We start from the raw sequence: 18,341 nt of genomic DNA on the forward strand, positions 1-18,341 counted from the left end.
GAGCCACTGCAGCAGTAACTGGGACATAACTGTCAGATGGGGAGCTCTCGTTCACTGCTCAGTCTGTCAGAGAGATGTGCTGACCTGAGAAAGGTTAATAGTGTTGTACAGAAATAAAAAGGAGAAACAGCCAATTCTTGCCTGCTGGTCATGAATAGAACGTTATAATTATTACAGTTGCTGACAGCTGAAAAACGACATTTCTACTTCTACTTATTAAGGTGGTATCACACAAATGCACGCCTCCCAATATTTCAAATGGCATATTTAATATTCCATATATCAGCCCACTATTAGACATGTTTTTGAAGACATATAAACACAACTCAGTAGTTTTTTGTATGAGACATGAGTTTGATTCTGACCAGGGCCCTATCTGTGTTGATATATTCCCCACATTTGCATGTCTTTCCTCTGGGTGCTCCGGTTTCTTCCAATAGTCTAAAAACATACTGGTTAATTGACTTGTGACAAAATGGACCTTTGTGCATAGTTATGAAATTTAGACTGTACGCGCCAGTGTGGCCGGGACTGATGTGAGTGATCAGATATTCTCTGTACAGCGCTGCGTAATATAATCAGCGCCATATAAATAAATAATAGTAATAAGAAGACATAGTTTACTATACATAGCTCAATATTTCACAATTCACATACATACACGCTGTCAACAGACTTGCATAACACTAGCCTTATGCATATTACAACTGAATGTGAAATAAATTGACAAATACAAATTATGCTTAGTTTTGTGGTAAGCCTATAGCTGGTGCATTGTGCATATGGTACAAAGGTGTTAATTGTGCAAAATGCATTAGTTTGTTGAAATACGCTTGCTAACATTGTGTAAAGTAAACTATTTATTTATTATTATTCTTATTAATAATAATAATAGTTTTTTATCTTTGTTTTCTGTATTTTTTCAATTTTTAATTAATATTTTGAATAAATCATCTGCCATACACATGAGGTTGACATTATCTGAGTATAAGTTTATTATAGAAGAATTGGATTTATATCAGTGTAAGGCTTTTTTTTTAAATTTATATATGCATGTTTACCTATTTATGTATATATACATTTTTTTTATATATATTTTTTACATATTTAAAAAAAATTGCTTATGGATTATCACTGGCGATCATGGTTTGGATGAATTATATAAGACTATCAGGAATATATAAGTCATCACAGATTAGTGGGCAGAGAAATGCCAGGGACAATGTAAGACGCCTATACCCTAAACAGCGTGATATGCTGACACACGGAATCAGTGTTTTAAGTACTTGTTTATCAGAGGTACTTTTTCATCCACACGACTCCAGTCTTCCAGTAATTTGAAGTCACAATCTCAGATATTGCAGAAAAGGAGACCAACTGAGGAGTCATGTTAGCAGTGTATGCTTGTTCGTACATGTGACTGGCCCCCAAAAGCTAAGTATATGTGACTACTTTAATCCAAATTAGTATTGGGAAGCCTGTGAATATTTTTGGAGTTTTTCCTCATGTTTTCCTTAAAGAGCATAGCATGTATTACTAACATGCATGTTATACAAGTTTTTGTCAATATAAGATACACATGAGATGATTCATTGCACTTTCTCTGATTAAGAAACCTATTATCATCATTTTGGATCTATCATCATCATCACCATTTATTTATATAGCGCCACTAATTACGCAGCGCTGTACAGAGAACTCTCTCACATCAGTCCCTGCCCCATTGGAGCTTACAGTCTAAATTTCCTAACACACACACAGACAGACAGACAGACAGAGAGAGACTAGGGTCAATTTTGATAGCAGCCAATTAACCTACCAGTATGTTTTTTTGGGAGTGTGGGAGGAAACCAGAGCACCCGGAGGAAACCCACGCAGACAACATACAAGCTCTTCACAAATAAGGCCATGGTTGGGAATTGAACTCATGACCCCAGTGCTGTGAGGCAGAAGTACTAACCACCACACCACCGTGCTGCTGGATCTATAAGGATTTTATTCATATTTTTTAGTGCACATTATGACTGATAATATTTGAATAATTAGACGAACATTTCCAAATAGTGGATGTCTAGTGGTAATTGTTATTTATTGTCGATGTGACTATTAATTGATCCATTTAATAGTCATAGTATGTGTTAGGGTTTGGATTATTCCTTTTTTAATGTAGTTTTAATGAATTAAAATTTAAATTAATATTGCATATCAGTGCTGTCAATTATTTATTATTTTCTATGAATTTACCATATTAGTATCAGTATCCTGTTTATTTTAAAAGCAGAAGATTCCACAGGCAATATTGATTAAGATATATTGACAAATATTATTTTAGCACCTGATTTCTCTTCTTTTATTTTTATTGGATAATCAGGCCCTGCAGCAATCTAGGCTGCTGGGAAAGGCAGATACAGCGCTGGAATCTGTGCCATGTGTTGGAGTTCGTGGGTGCTGCCATTTTGTCTAAGCCCTGCGGTTGCAAAGGTCACACTCAAGAGAAGCCTGATAATAATCTGGAAGAATTTTAATGGATCATTATTGGGTATGTTGGTAAATACAATCTTATCAGCCTATATCAGTGTTGGCTAACCTGTGACACTCCAGGTGTTGTGAAACTACAAGTTCCAGCATACCCTTCCAGCATTAAGCTGCTATATATTGGCAAAGTATGCTGGGATTTGCAGTTTCACAACACCTGGAGAGTCACAGGTTAGCCAACACTGGCCTATATGTACAGGGCTGCCAAGAAGAATTCAGGGCCCGGGTACAACAAATTCATGGGGCCCCCCTCATAGTGAAGTAAGCCCCAAAATTTTTTTGCGCCGCCTTACGGCGGCGCAAAAAAGATTAGGTATATGGTCATATATTCAGGGGCGTGGCTAGCCAAACGGCAGTGCAAAAGTTTTGGGAGGTGCGGTCATGCATTTGGGGGCGTGGCAAACGTGCCATTGGGGCGTGGCTAACATAAAAACCACTAGGCTCTCAATTCGCCGGAGCGTCACATATGTTTAAGCACTCCTGACTTTCAGGACATCTACCACCACAGGGTAGTATACAAACAATGCAGTGTGTACACAAACAGTTCAGTCTTGGCCTACACCTTACATTGGACACAACATTCACCAAAAATTGGTATTGTCCCTACTAGAATCACAACATTTCACACACTGTGCTGCTCTCTCCTACCTGTTCTTCTCACTTTCTCCACCTGTGGCTGCTGCTTTCTTTAGTTGTGGCTTGTCCGGATCCAGAAATGTTGAAGGACCTATTTTGAAAAAAAAATGGCTACATTTAGAAAATTACAGCCAGCCCCAGCGTTAAATCAATAGCACCCACGATTAATAATTAGGCCTTCCTCCAGCTCCAATATTACAATAATGTGCCCCTTCATCATCGCCATGCCTTATGATCACACTGTGCCCTCCATGCTGTTTTTGCCCCCTTCATCTGGCTCCCCTTCATCAGACTATACTATGCTGCTCCCCCCCTTTTTCAATCCCACTGTGCCATGCCTCCCCCCCCCCTTTGTAACCCCACTGTGTCATGCTGCCCACCATTTTTTAACCCCACTGTGCCATGCTGACCCCTGTTTATTAACCCCACTGTGCCATACTGCCCCGTTTTTTAACCCATCTGTGCCCCTCTCATTTTTTCACCCCCTCTGTCATGCTGCTTTCCCATTTTTTAACCCCTCTGTGCTCCCCCCTCAATTTTTAACCCCTCTGACATGCTGCTTTCCCATTTTTTAACCCATCTGTGCCCCTCTCATTTTTTAACCCCTCTGACATGCTGCTTTCCCGTTTTTTAACCCCTCTGTGCTCCCCCCTCAATTTTTAACCCCTCTGACATGCTGCTTTCCCATTTTTTAACCCCTCTGTGCCCCCACTCATTTTTTAACCCCTCTGACATGCTGCTTTCCCATTTTTTAACCCCTCTGTGCTCCCCCTCATTTTTTAACCCCTCTGACATGCTGCTTTCCCGTTTTTTAACCCCTCTGTGCTCCCCCCTCAATTTTTAACCCCTCTGACATGCTGCTTTCCCATTTTTTAACCCCTCTGTGCCCCCATTCATTTTTTAACCCCTCTGACATGCTGCTTTCCCGTTTTTTAACCCCTCTGTGCTCCCCCTCATTTTTTAACCCCTCTGACATGCTGCTTCCCCGTTTTTAACCCCTTTGACATGCTGCTTTCCCGTTTTTTAACCCCTCTGTGCCCCCCCTTATTTTTTAACCCCTCTGTCATGCTGCCCCCCCGTTTTTTAACCCCTTTGTGCCCCCTCATTTTTTAACCCCTCTGTCATGCTGCCCCCCCGTTTTTTAACCCTTGTGCTCCCCCTCATTTTTTAACCCCTCTGTCATGCTGCCCCCCCCCCCGTTTTTTAACCCCTCTGTGCCCCCCTCGTTTTCCTCCCTTCACTTACCTTTTCTCCTCTCTTGGTCTTCTCTGCTGCTCTGTGCTCCATTGCTCCAGACTGACTGAATGCTGGGCATGACATGATGACATCACACCCAGCATTCAGACAGTCTGAATAGAGCACAGAGCAGCAGAGAGGAGGGATGCCGGCTCCGCGATCAGGTGAGTATGTTTTTTTTTTTTTTTAAACTAGCCTGCTCCCCCCACCAACGACCGAGCCCCCCCCCCCCCCCCCCCCCCAGCCAAAAAAAAAAAAAAAAGGAAAGGAAAAAAAACGTTTGGAAAAAAAAAATTAAAAAATTAAAAAAAATCAGCAGCGCAAGGGCCCGGGCCGGGCCCCCTGACATGCCGGGCCCGGGTAATTAGTACCCGCTCCCCCCCCCTCTCGGCGGCCCTGCTGACTCATACTGTACAACAGACCATGGTAGTTACTGTTAAAGCCAATATTTTCATAGTCATGCTCTGATTGTAAATGCGGAATATGTAGAGCATCTGTGTTATGAATTCTGCAAAATGGGTTGAATATACTATGCAAGCATTTATATTACACATTTTACAGAAATATGGTTATAAAGCATACAGACAGAAGCCACACACTGCAGTTATTACAGATGAAACATTGTAAAGTTAGAACAAAACTAGGGGTAAATGTATCAATATGCGGGTTCTTCAACACCCGCGTGTTCAGCCTCTTCCGCGATTAAATTTCAAGCGGCGCTGTATTGTAAAGGGTTAACTTCCCTTTACAATGCAGTGCCGCTAGAAATTTAATCGCGGAAGAGGCTGAACACGCGGGTGTTGAAGAACCCGCATATTGATACATTTACCCCCTAGTCTGATATTCTGCTCTAACTGCTCATTACTGCTGACAAGCTGCACACAATTTGCAGAATTCAACTAAAACATTATTGTTAGTTACTTATTAGCAAAAGGAGGGTGGAAGGGGGGAGGGTTGCTGTAGTTTTGTAGATTTTCCATTTTAATAACATTATTTGCTTTAGGTTTTTTTATATATAAACATTTAAACAAACAACATAAATCTATAGGATGACTTTTTGTTTTTCTTTCACACTGAAAAGTTACAGTGCAATACCATATATATATATATATATATGTAGGCTAAATTATTGCATTTTTGTGGTTTTTAATTATGAATGCAAAGCTCAAATGCAAACAGCTATCATCAAACACTGTAGTGTTCAAAATTGGATTTTAAGACAAAATTAATATACTTTTTTATTCATTAAAAATATGCTTTAAATAGTGCTTAAAACCCTCATTAATTTTAACAATAATGCTAACCGGGAACCTAAGACATGATCCTCGAATTGTAAAGCTGAACCCCCAGAGTAAACAGCAAGCGTGACTGCCGAACGCAAACTATGAACCACAAATTGGAGTCAGGATCTACTGATGACTGTACAGTGAATATGTTTATGGCCATAACAAATTGTGCGTGTGAGTGTCAGCTCTATGCCGAGTGAAACTATTGGCCAGGGAATTAAGTGACATGTGCTGGAGAGTAAAGTTACGTTAATTTATATTCGTCAAATGAGGTGGTCTGACCTATTCATTTGAAGAATGACAAGCGATACATCGGCTGCATCTGCTGTTTTCTGTTTAGAGGCCAGAGGTGAGAGACTGAGCTACAGCTGGATGGCTGACTTCATGGTACTAGACAGGTGGGTGTAATGCATACTTGTCAACTATCCCAGAATGTCCGGGAGGCTCCCAAATTCCGGGTAGGTCTCCCTAGACTCCCGGGAGAGCTAACAATTCTCCCACATTCTGCCCACTTCCTATTGAAGCGGGCAGATTTTGAGCCTCCATGATGCAATTCTTCGGGAATCGCATCAATTTAGCCAGACCCCATGACAAAATGATGCCCCCTCACACCCACCGCCCCGCTAGACTCTCGGAGGCCAACTTGGAAAGGTTTGCAACTATGGTGTTATGGAGAAATACACCACCACTACCCACCAGACAACCAGGGGGTTACATCTATTTAACATCTATGAATACTCTATATCTCCTTATAATCAGGACTTAATTTGTTCTGGAACATATAGACACACATTTCAGGCACTTTTATTGTCCCAATAGATTTTGATGTTAAAAATCATTTATACTGTTCTCATATGTCATTTGTTTTTCAGCTCCACCAGGGCCATCTTTTCCATTGGGCATGATGGGCAGGTGCCCGGGGGCCCCACGGGCAAGGGGGCCCCATAGACAGGGCTCTTAATTAGAATAAATAATCCTGCAAAAGAAAAAACCTGCAAAAAAAACCTTCAAGGGTCACTGAGCAAGTACATCTATCTATCTTTATCTATCTATCTATCTATCTATCTATCTATCTATATATATATATAGGGGCCCCGGTGCACGGCTTTGCCCGGGGGCCCATAATGATGTTAAGATGGCCTTGAGCTCCACTTCTATTTTATATGAGTTTCACTTTTATCTACAAATTAAGAAGTGCTTATAATAATTAAATATTGTTTATAGCATTATCTGCTCCAGGTCACACTAGAATAAGCTATAAAGCTCACGACAAGACTGCAGTAAGTGTTATGCTATTATAACTAACTATATTAACTATTTTTTTAAAGAGCTATTAATGTGGACACAACACATTTTTTGCTATTTGTAATAACCTTAACAAGTTGAAAGTCTAATTTCTCTTTAACACAGAAATAAGACTGTAAACATAGAATAAGACTGGAAATAAAACTGCTTAATCTACATGGTCTGTGTTACTTATTTTTTAAAAAATGTGTAGACTAATCTGTCTATTTATTTGACTGAACATTTATAGAAACACAAAAGTAAATCTATTTCTAAGTATGTCTGTAACATTTATGTGTGTTGAACATAAAGGACCTCATTTAGAGTCGGACGCAAAGTCTGTTTTAGGCAGAGCCGTAACTTAGAATTCTAGCGCCTGGGGCGAGAAAGACTAATGCCGCCCCCCTAACCCTCAATTTTAACCAAATGTGCCTAAAATATTCCTAAATTGTGCCCCCCTTCAGCATTGCCCCCTGGGCGGTCGCCCCTGTCGCACAGCCCTAGTTACAGCCCTGGTTTTAGGCGCATCCAACAAAAAACCACTATCATGCATGTGAAGAAAGCACCAAATCCGCCTGCATCTTGGACACTTGCGCCTAAAGCGGACTTTGCGTCCAACTCTAAATGAGGTCCAAAATGTCATGATGATTGAGTTACCTAAATATCATAATGGAAATGGAGTGTCCCAACAAGGTCCTTGCCTACAGTAACTCATTTGTTTTAGTTGTTTGTATACGGATTTTGTATAAAGCACTAAGGAAGTTCAGTATTAACTACAGATAAAGGAAATACATCTGCAAAAAGCTTCATTTATGAATTGCAGTAGAAGTGCAAAGGAGGAAGCCTTGTATTTACACTGGTAGTCCTAGATGGTCCTCTCAGCACACGTTAAGTTCCTTCCCATTACAAATTCAGGGGCAGCATGGTGGCACATTGGTTAGCACTGCTGTCTTAGAGTGCTGGGGTTATGAGCTTGACTCTAACCAGCGCTTGAACTCTATGGAGTTTGTATGTTCTCCCCACACTTGCATAGGTTTCCTCCCACACTCCAAACGCATACTGGTAGGTTCATTTCAGATTTATGCTTGCTGAGAGCTAGTGCAAAAATTAGGTCATTTTACTACATGGAAATGTCTGTGTGTCCTTGCACACAGCTGGGAAAAGTCCTAAAAATGCACCCAATACACTCTTTTATCTCGTGTTGATCCCACTCTGCAAAATAAAATGTTGTTTTTGCCCCGCTCCGCAAAGATACATGCACCGCTACTTCATGCTTTGCAAGGAACACCATCATACATCCAACTATTTTTATTGGCTGGTGCAGACCCCTGTTTCTCCAAAAACACCACCGCCTTCCTCTCTTTTCAGCACTCTGGCAGAAGTCTTAGAGTACCTGTATACATCATATAAATGAATATAATTTAATATAAACTGTTGTAAGTAATATACAGATTAGATGCTATTACAATTTTAGGAGGCAGAAAGGCATTGGAAAAGTTTAACCATGGAGTTCTATACATAAGGTGCAAATAAGGGTCACTTTAAACTAAATCCTCAACAGAGTGATATGTGTCCAGGTATTACATTGTTTATATATTCAGAATATGTTCGAACAGGCAATCCAACCATCTCTTAGGAGACGTACCATAGTAAACTACCAAATTAATATGGAATTTCATGGACGTTTTGTAATTCACCATGGTAATTCTGTGTCCTTTTCTGTGAGTGGAAAAGTAGCATGGTAAATGACCGAATGACCTTGTAATCTCATGGTAAGTTCTTTTTTTTACCTTTGTAGTTCTGTGCCTTATTTGACAATGTTGTTCTGTTCCATCTTTGAAGGACTATAGGAAGAGGAGAAACAGATAAGATGGAAGCTTGCAGTGATCATAGACTCCTGTGAGGGAATGTGGCAACATGCACACAATGTAACAAAATGAATATAGATAGAAAATAAAGAAGAACAATTCCTACTTTCCCCTGTCCTTGTGTGAAACCCCTCTGGTCTGGTATTGTACGGGCACTTACTTGGGGTATCCTGTTGTTGTATGGTACCCCACTCGCTGTCACCCTCCTCTTCTGCTCCGGCTATGGAGTAGGTGTGGCATCCGCAAGCAGGGATTTAAACGCAGGGATTTAACCACAGATGCAGTGGAGTGGCAACTAGTGACAGTGTAATGCAAATGTAAAGAGATATTAGGCACCAGGCCATCTCAGTTCAAGCCATGAAATAAACTTTATTGCAAACACCTTCTCCTCCAACACATAACAATAACTGTTGCAGATACAATTTTGTTCCCTTAATGTCTGCTCCTTCAGCACACACTTAGCAGAAATAAAACAGTTCTGGCTGTTCACATCCCCGGTGTTATGGGTGATGTTGTCACACAGCACACACTCAGCGTTACTCATCAATACAGGTACACAGTAGGCATGAACCAGAGGTTCTTGTGCTCCTCTCATGCACTCCATCCCCTTAATCAGAGACCCTCCTGTACATCTGCAGCCATACTGCCTTCATGCAGAGAGCCCCCCTCATGGTATGGGGGTACATTCCAAGGGGTTTTTCCCATTGCTACTGTTCAGTAATTCTCAAATAACCAGGGACCTTCTATCATAATCTTCCTGGTGCTGGAAACTATCTTTCTAGGGAATACTTCTAGAATTAATCATATTGCTTTATATCCCAGGTAGCAGGGATCCTAACACTGGTGCCTGGGACATAATCCACTTGCAGCCTCTTAATATTTCCCAGCACTCACATGACTGAAGGGTTCAACCGTGCTTCTGTCCTTCAAATCCTCCCTCACTTTACGGGCACAATATCATACCATGGCAACTGGCACGCACTCACCCGCAACAAGGAGCAACGCTATATGTGTTACACTTGTTAATTGTGTGGAAAACATTATGGGAACGTTGTATTATCTCTGTCCCTCCATTTACAAAAACAAGTGAGCACAACCTTACAGTGTCTCTGTGTTTCCTCCATATCAGTGATAATGTGGCGCTCTGTGTACTGTACCCACCATAAGGAAAGAAGCAGATAGTTGTGTGATTGTTAATGTCATTCATTAGAGACACATCTTTTACACAAAATCCATTTTGTGATATCTTATAGCTATTCTGTAAACATTTTGTATGTCACTGGTAAACAACTTTAATTGACTTTTTAATATTGTAGTTAATTTTTGTACACACAACAAATTCATTGATGTTTAAAATAAATTTTGTTTTACAAACTAGTTCTGTGTCATCTCTGTAACATTCCTTTATTATTTCTGTAGTATGTATTCTGGCTACAAATTGATTTTGTGTTACATTCTTTATCTCTTTATTATATGTGATTAAAAAATGTAACTATAAAATTGATTTTGTGATATAAAATCATTAAATTTTGTTACATTTATATGAGATTTTATTTGTGGTCCATATCCAAATGTTGTACATCCAACTTACAAAATTATTAGTACAAAATGAATACACAATATACTTTGTTAAATGATTTTAAGGAAAGTCTATTTAGCAAGGACCATGGTGGTACAAATACTGCCACCATTCTAGTTTTGTTATCTCCATCTCAGGATGGTGATGACAGAAAAAATATAATGAAAAAATGCTTTATAGTTTGAATAAAGAATTTTTTTTAATCGGCAATCATCAAGTTTTAAAATATTTTTTACAAAATATTTTGAAACTGTTTATTTTACCATTATTTTATCATTATTATTTTTTAACAGAAGAACTGAAAGCCCAAGTCTGGGACTTCAATTCCACATATGCGGATATATCCCATGAGGGGGCCCAGCAAAGCAGTAAGTTAAGCCTTTTCCACTTTTGACCAGCATCACTCAGTCTCACCGGTGATATTTTATTGATAAATCCTTATCGCTGCTTTTTAATATATAGGTCTGTAAATTTTAAATAGAAAATCTTTAGATCCCTGGGAAAACAAGGCAGTGGCATTTGCAGGGTGCTGCCTGTTCATTTAATACATATAGCCAGGGATTTTTTTTGTCACAGAACGCTCAGAACGGCGTTCCGGCACCTTTTATCCACGGGTTTTCAAAGTTTGATTAACTTTTTAACATTTTTTTCTCTGTGGTGCTGCTACAGTGCAGCACCGCATCTTAGTGTGTGTCCTGTTTCTGGCTCCGGCAGCGTCGTGACGTCACGACGCTGCCAGTGAGAGGAGCCGCGATCAAGCAGAGAAGCGAGAAAAAGAAGCATATAAGGTGAGTACAGACTATAGAAACCGGGGGAGGGGGCGCAGAAAGAGAGGGCTACAGAAAAATGAGGGGGCAGAAAGAGGGCTACAGAAAAATGAGGGGGCAGAAAGAGATGGCTACAGAAAAATGAGGGGACAGATAGAGAGGGCTACAGAAAAATGAGGGGGACAGAAAGAGAGGGCTACAGAAAAATGAGGGGGACAGAAAGTGAGGGCTAGAGAAAAATGAGTGGGACAGAAAGAGAGGGCTACAGAAAATTGGTGGGGGGGAGCAGAAAGAGAGGGCTACAGAAAAATGAGGGGGACAGAAAGAGAGGGCTACAGAAAACTGAGGGGGACAGAAAGAGAGGGCTACAGAAATCTGAGGGGGACAGAAAGAGAGGGCTACAGAAAACTGAGGGGGACAGAAAGAGAGGGCTACAGAAAAATATGGGGGCAGAAAGAGGTGCGTTTCGGCACTTTTTTCTTACAATAAAAGCACTACATATAGCAATATTTGAGCACTGCTTGCATACAGTAAATTCAGCTGCTCACCTCTAATATTGCCAAGTATTATTTGTAAAACCGTGATTAACCGACAGCCTGCATCCTGCTGAGCATTCTCACAGGAAGTTCCATGGAAACAAGCGCAAGCATATGGTAAATGGAAAGGATTTATTTCTAAATAAAACACGCTGACACTAATACTCTGATACAAATCATTCTTTCTTATTACTTTGAAATACACCATCAGCCACAACATTAAAACCACTGACAAGTGAAGTGAATAACGATGATGATCTCATCACAATGGCACCTGTAAGGGGCTGGGATATATTAGGCAGCAAGTGAACAGTCAGTGCTTGAAGTAGATTTGTTGGAGGAAAAATGGGCAAGTGTAAAGCTGGGTACACACTACAGAAATTTCGACCAACTTTTTATGCGATCGATGGTCCGATCACTCGGTCCATGGACTGCATACACACTAGCCTTGTTTAGGATGATAAAGAGAAGAGCGGACGTCACTTTAGCGACTTTTTACAGCCGTGTTTACGTGAGCAATGATTTTAATTTCGTACACACTGCATCGACATTTGCGGGGCATGTAACGAGATACCAAAGACATTAGCATAAAGGGGCAGAGCTTTCACTATAGTTGACTCCCAAAACAGCATAAAAACAGAAGGCTACACTGTCTCTTCATTCATTCCTATTTGTAAACCTACAATAGCTACAGTAGTACAAGAACAAGCAACTGCACTTCTCCTGCTTGCTGTGGCAAGAAGACTGCTGGTACGGAACCAAAGAGAAAGAAGGAGAAAGGATAGATCTTGTTGGAGCAAAGATTGGTTCAAGATGCAAAGGGTAATAACACACGTGCTTTATACACGTGTAATAGTCTGCTGCCAGACAGGTGCAATACACATCGATACAAAACACAAGTCAGTGATGTGCGGATTCCGCACCACGTGGGACTGGGACAGACATCAAAAAATTTACATACACACGCCCCCCAGGTTGAGGAAGTATCGGAGGATTGTCGTGGATAGGTCGGAAGTTTATACACACTGCACAGCGGAAACGAGATTGGAACGAAAATATTAAACGGTACGACCAACCAAATGAGGCGACAATCGTCCATTTGGGCAGACTTTCGACCATCGTGTCACTGCACACACTGACCCGACTTTTGAATGAGCGGTCGTATGTCGGCTGATTCAGCCGATTATTGGACGAAAACCGTGTAGTGTGTACCCAGTTTAAGGATCTGAGTGACTTTGACAAGGGCCAAATTTGATGGCTAGACGACTGGGTCAGAGCATCTCCAAAATGGCAGGTCTTGTGGGATGTGTCCAGTATGTAGTAGTTAGTACAGGGTCAAAGGCTCATTGATGGGCGTAGAGAACAAAGGCTAGCCCATCTGATCCAATCCCACAGAACAGTTACTGTACCACAAATTGCTGAAAAAGTTATTTCTGGCTATAGTAGAAAGGTGACACTTGCTGCATGTGTGAGCTGGCAGGCTGCTGCATTAATATTTCAATGGTAGATTGTGACAATTGATCGATTTTCTACCTCTGTGATAAAATAGACATTGATAAATAGGGGCTCTAGAAACATAAAATCTGCTCTTTCTTGCGAGTGTTTGTTTTTTGTTTTGTTTTTTTCTCAATATTTAATCTTAATATCTATCTAAGTCTTTGCCTTAGCATATCTCCCAGCATTGCAAAAAAGTGAAATAAGGACATAAGTAAACCCCCTCGATATGATCCTCCAGAACCATGCCGGGTCTGAGCAAACAACACCCACATTATCACAATGCCAAGCTCTTTTCAGGGATCACAAATCAGAATTGTGACACCAAAATAGGGACTGCTGGGAACAATATGAGGCAGCACAGTGGCTTAGTGGTTAGCACTTCTGCCTCACAACATTGTGGTCATGAGTTCATGGCCTTAGCTGTGTGGAGTTTGTAAGTTCTCCTGATGTTTGTGTGGGTTTCCTCCGGTGCTCTGGTTTCCTCCCACACTCTAAAAACATACTAGACAAATAGGTTAATTGGCTGCTATAAAATTGACCCTAGTCTCTCTGCTCTCTTTGTCTGTGTGTGTTAGGGAATTTAGACTGTAAGCACCAATGGGGCAGGGACTGATGTGAGTGAGTTCTCTGTACAGCGCTGTGGAATTAGTGGCACTATATAAATAGTTGATGATTATGATGAATATGTGAGAACCCATCACAACTGCTGGGAGACTATTCCATGCATCTATCACTCTTTCTATAAGAACAAAAAAAAAATGGGACATTTCAGTCTTCTTCCCTCCAATGTCAAAGTGTATTTCCTCTTTCTAGAAATTCTCTTAGTTTGAAAAATACAACCTTCTAAACACTGCTAATACTTTTGACACGTTTGAATGTCTTTTTCATATCACCTCTGTCCCTTCTCTAATCTAAGCTGTACATGTTCCGCTCTTGAGGTCTTTCCTGATACATTTTGTTATGCAGCCCATGTTCCCATTCAGTAGCTCTTCTCACACATCTTTCCAAGACCTGACTTGTTAAAAACTAGCTCATTTAGCAGCTCAATATTTCTGTGTAAATAATGATCCAATAATTAGGTACTCTGCAACAAAGCGCTTTTCAAGTAAATTATAGTAGGGCAATGTTTGTAGCACTCATTAGCGGGAAGACATTGAAGACTTGGAGCATGATTTACATGAACGCCAGGCTGCTTCTGTGGAAAAAAAAATCAGATTGTTTTGTTTAGTACAGAATAGAATGCACTTAGTTTACTTTTGCAATGTATTATGAATGGCACCATCTGAAAAACTGTTAATGCTGATGATGAGTGTGGGTGGACGAGTCAGGGTTTGGGGCATGGCTCAGTTGGGCACAGAGCATGTCTTGTGCCAAATTGTTCTCTTGAAGTGTTCAGAGGTATAGTCTAACTTAAACGAGTCTGGCATTCTAAAGAAAGAGTGTGACACATGATTGGATGTGAGCCATAGAATAGGTGTATTGTGCTATAGGGATATTGTCCGACTTTATCAGGAGTCTGGGAGATCACTTACTATTTCAGGAGTCTTCCGGATATTCCGGGAGAGCCGTCAAGTATGCTCATCAGACTTCGTTAAGGAATTCAGAATTTGGATGAAACGTTTAGGGACCCTCCACATGTAATGGGTCCTCTACATAGTGGATTGTCTTCTCTTCTATATAGAAGATTGTCCCTGATGTCTCCAGAGTCAGGGGGTACCTATGATTATTTGGTTCTCAGTGGACATCATGATATCGAGATAAGCCTTTATATGTTGTAGTAATGTATATTATTTTCTTTCCTATTAGTGCATTTAAACTTAATAATTACACTTTATACGTGTCACTCCTATGCTTTATATGACTCAGAGGAACCAAAACTGGGTAAAAGGCCAGCCAACTGCATTGGAAACATTTTGATGTTTACATAGAGCAGTAAAGATAAGCATGTAATATTTCTTCAGCAAACAGCCACTTATTGCCACTAGAGATGTTCACTGACCCCCACGTTTTGGTTTTGAATCTGGATCTGGATTAACTTTTTGTTTTGGCTTTGGCAAAACCGCCCTCGCATGTTTTGGTTTTGGATCCCTGTTTTTTTTTTAAAGTCCCTATTTTGTTTTGCTAAAATCACATCATTTGGCTCTTTTTTTGTTCTTACATTATTATTAACCTCAATAACATTAATTTCTAGTCATTTCCAGTCAACTTTTGTCAAGTGACAAGAACACTGCTACCCCTCCTGTTTCTGTATGAGCAATGGCACTGAGCAATGTCACTGGAGACTGGAGAGTGACAAGAACACTGTTACTCCTGTTTCTGTGTGAGCAATGGCACTGAGCAATGTCACTGGAGAGTGACAAGAACACTGCTACCCCTGTTTCTGTGTGAGCAATGGCGCTGGATCTCCTGGGGAGGGAGGTACTTATGGAATCCAAAACCTGCAAGGTCCATCAATGCAACAATGATGTTTGCCTCTATTAAGATTCGAGGACAAACGAATGTACTGAGCCAGCTCGTGAGCCTACTCGGATCCCCTAAGTTCGGGTGTATTCGGTTTTCGGGAAAACCGAGCCCAAGCATCTCTAATTGCCACTATTTACAATGCACTGTTTTGATACTAAATCATTCTCCCCCTATATTTTACAGACTTAAAAATGCATCTGCAAAGGTAAGTGAGTGCATTGAAGCCAATTAAAAGATTTGGGGGTAAATGTAAGAAGGATCGGTTTCTGCAAGTCATACATTCACCCCTTGGAATTCATAAGTTGAACACTAATACCTTATGAAAACAGAATAATGAGTTGTCTTCTTCAGATCTAATGTTGTCAATTATTGATATTCATGAATTCCAGTAATATTATTAAGTTCTAACAAATGCCCATTACTATTATAAGGAAACTTCATTCTCTTTGTATGACAAGAAACATATGATTACTGTACATCCTTTGTAGATTCCTGTCTAGACAAGTAACGCACCAGGAAGACAGAAGATATATTAGGAGAGAAGAGTAAAGTTACGGCAGAATTTTGTATAATTTGAATGACATTCCGCACTATACTTGGAAATTCAGCATTGAGTTTTGAAAATGTTCTCTTCGTATATATATATCAGTAAAAAAAAAGTTATGTGATGTAGCATTAGATGTACAATAGACTAAGGAAGCTCACTCTTACTGTGTATAAAATATTTTGATTTATTTGTTTTTGCAGTTATATTCATTTGTATTCCATTCTCCTTGGGACACTTCTTTTAATAAGAGCCAGATTTCCTCCCATAACCTGCCAAAACATATTGTTTTATGGACTCGCTGACTCATTTCCTGACACCTACAGATCTATAGATCAGTATTGCTCTTGGCCCAAGCAGAAGATAAGTGATAGCACATTCTCACATTGATTTATGTATTTATTTACTACATAAAGAAAAGTTATCTTGGGAGACTTTTTTTTAATAATATTAGATAAATAGTTGCAATACCAATGTATATAAAAATGAATTGCACCAAATCTAACGAATCATCACCTCTACCACAAATTCAACAATTCCCTCTGATTTGCAGCTCCATATGGCTGACTCATGATTCACCGCAGTTTTCAAAATTCAAGTGTGTTTGGTGAGTGGAAATGGCTGTGCATCCACACAGCAAGGAATGCCGCTAAAAATTAACATTCTCCATCCCTTTAACTAATTTTAATAATTTCCCTCCAAAAACTGAAATCTCAATTTTGCACGATCCTGCCAGACTGAGTGTAATTCATACTTAGAATGTAACAACCTCACTTGAATAATGGAGAAAAATTAAGCCCTGCACCTCAGCAGTCTTGCATGTTGCAAATGATCTCTTGTTCAAATCAACATACTTTGAATGGGTTATGTTAAAAAAATTCTGATAAATATGTTTTTAGTGAAATTTAATGTGTTATTGAATCTTGTTTTTACTTGTAGAATATTTGTTCGTTCCACTGAACTGTTACAATGCCATCACAGTAATTTTTATAGTGCACTTATTGATCTTTCAATCAATAAGGGAGTAAATTTAAGGATTATTCACTGTTGGTTCATTTCCACATTTTGTCATCATTCTGACAAGTGAGGCCTTAAACACGTAAATGCATCTGCTTGTCACAAATCATGAACTTATTTAACCCCTATTTAGGGGTTAAGTCTGCTGACATCCTCCAGCCTACAGGACACACGGGAGGTGCCCGACACGGCCCACATATTCCTCCCCCCAGTGGTTGCTTGCCCTCTTTGCTGCATGAATCCCTCCCACCCTTCCTGCAATGGTGTGTGTTGTTTAACCAGGTTTCCTTTTTCAATGAGGAGGCACAGTTGGCAGGAGAGCTCTTGCAAGCAGCGAATAATTCACACAGTGCTATCACTGATTGGCCGCATTTCCCCCTTCGAAGCACTCTGGCTCTTGGTCCCTTTCTATGGGAGACCCCTGACCTGCTTTGTGTGGTCACGTCTTTGTGAGCCCAGAAGGGGGTAATCACGATGATGCCAGATTTAGTACCGGCCACTCGTAAAGGGTGATGTCCTGGGACCAGTGGTTAGAGCCTGTCTCCATACACTGTTTGGTTTTGCTATTAGTCGTTAGCTGATTTACAATTGCTCTCGCTGCCACCATATTTTCATTAATTAATAAATTGTGACTTGTTTTTTGCCTAAATCAAAGTTGTCAGTGTCGTTATTATATAAGGTTTAGAGTGCTAAGATAAATGGTAAGAGAGGTTTGGTGCAGTGTAGAGGGGAATCAACAGTATGCAGTCTATGGCCATTGGTCCAGCTTCTTCTGCCAATATTCCATTGGATTGTAATCAGTTGGCAGTGATATAGAGCAATTAAGCTTGCTTACACTACTTCTGTATATAAGTTGCAGAATTGGATGGCTCTTCATCCTTTGTTTCACAACACTGTGAGTATTGTCTGAGGAAGAGGAATTGTCTCATTTTCTTTTGTTTGCTTGAATGAAACCACACTTTGCTTAAAGTCACATTTGCTATACTTACTACTGCAATCATCTTCTGAGTCTCCTATTTTGTTTTCTATGAATTTACTGCAAACCATGTCTTGGTCAGGACACCAGTCTTGTGTCTGACCTGGTCCTACTTCA

At 40.2% G+C, this 18,341-nt stretch overlaps 1 long non-coding RNA gene across 1 annotated transcript; it reads left to right on the forward strand.

Moving 5' to 3' along the window:
* The first annotated feature begins 2,385 nt into the window (after window positions 1-2,385).
* Window positions 2,386-6,708, forward strand: LOC142149920 (uncharacterized). The gene is made up of 3 exons (XR_012690925.1): window positions 2,386-2,539; window positions 6,034-6,091; window positions 6,566-6,708. It is a non-coding gene; the product is annotated as an uncharacterized LOC142149920 (long non-coding RNA).
* Window positions 6,709-18,341: the final 11,633 nt, after the last annotated feature.

This window comes from Mixophyes fleayi, chromosome 4 (genome assembly GCF_038048845.1).
Source record: "Mixophyes fleayi isolate aMixFle1 chromosome 4, aMixFle1.hap1, whole genome shotgun sequence".
Lineage (NCBI taxonomy): Eukaryota > Metazoa > Chordata > Amphibia > Anura > Limnodynastidae > Mixophyes > Mixophyes fleayi.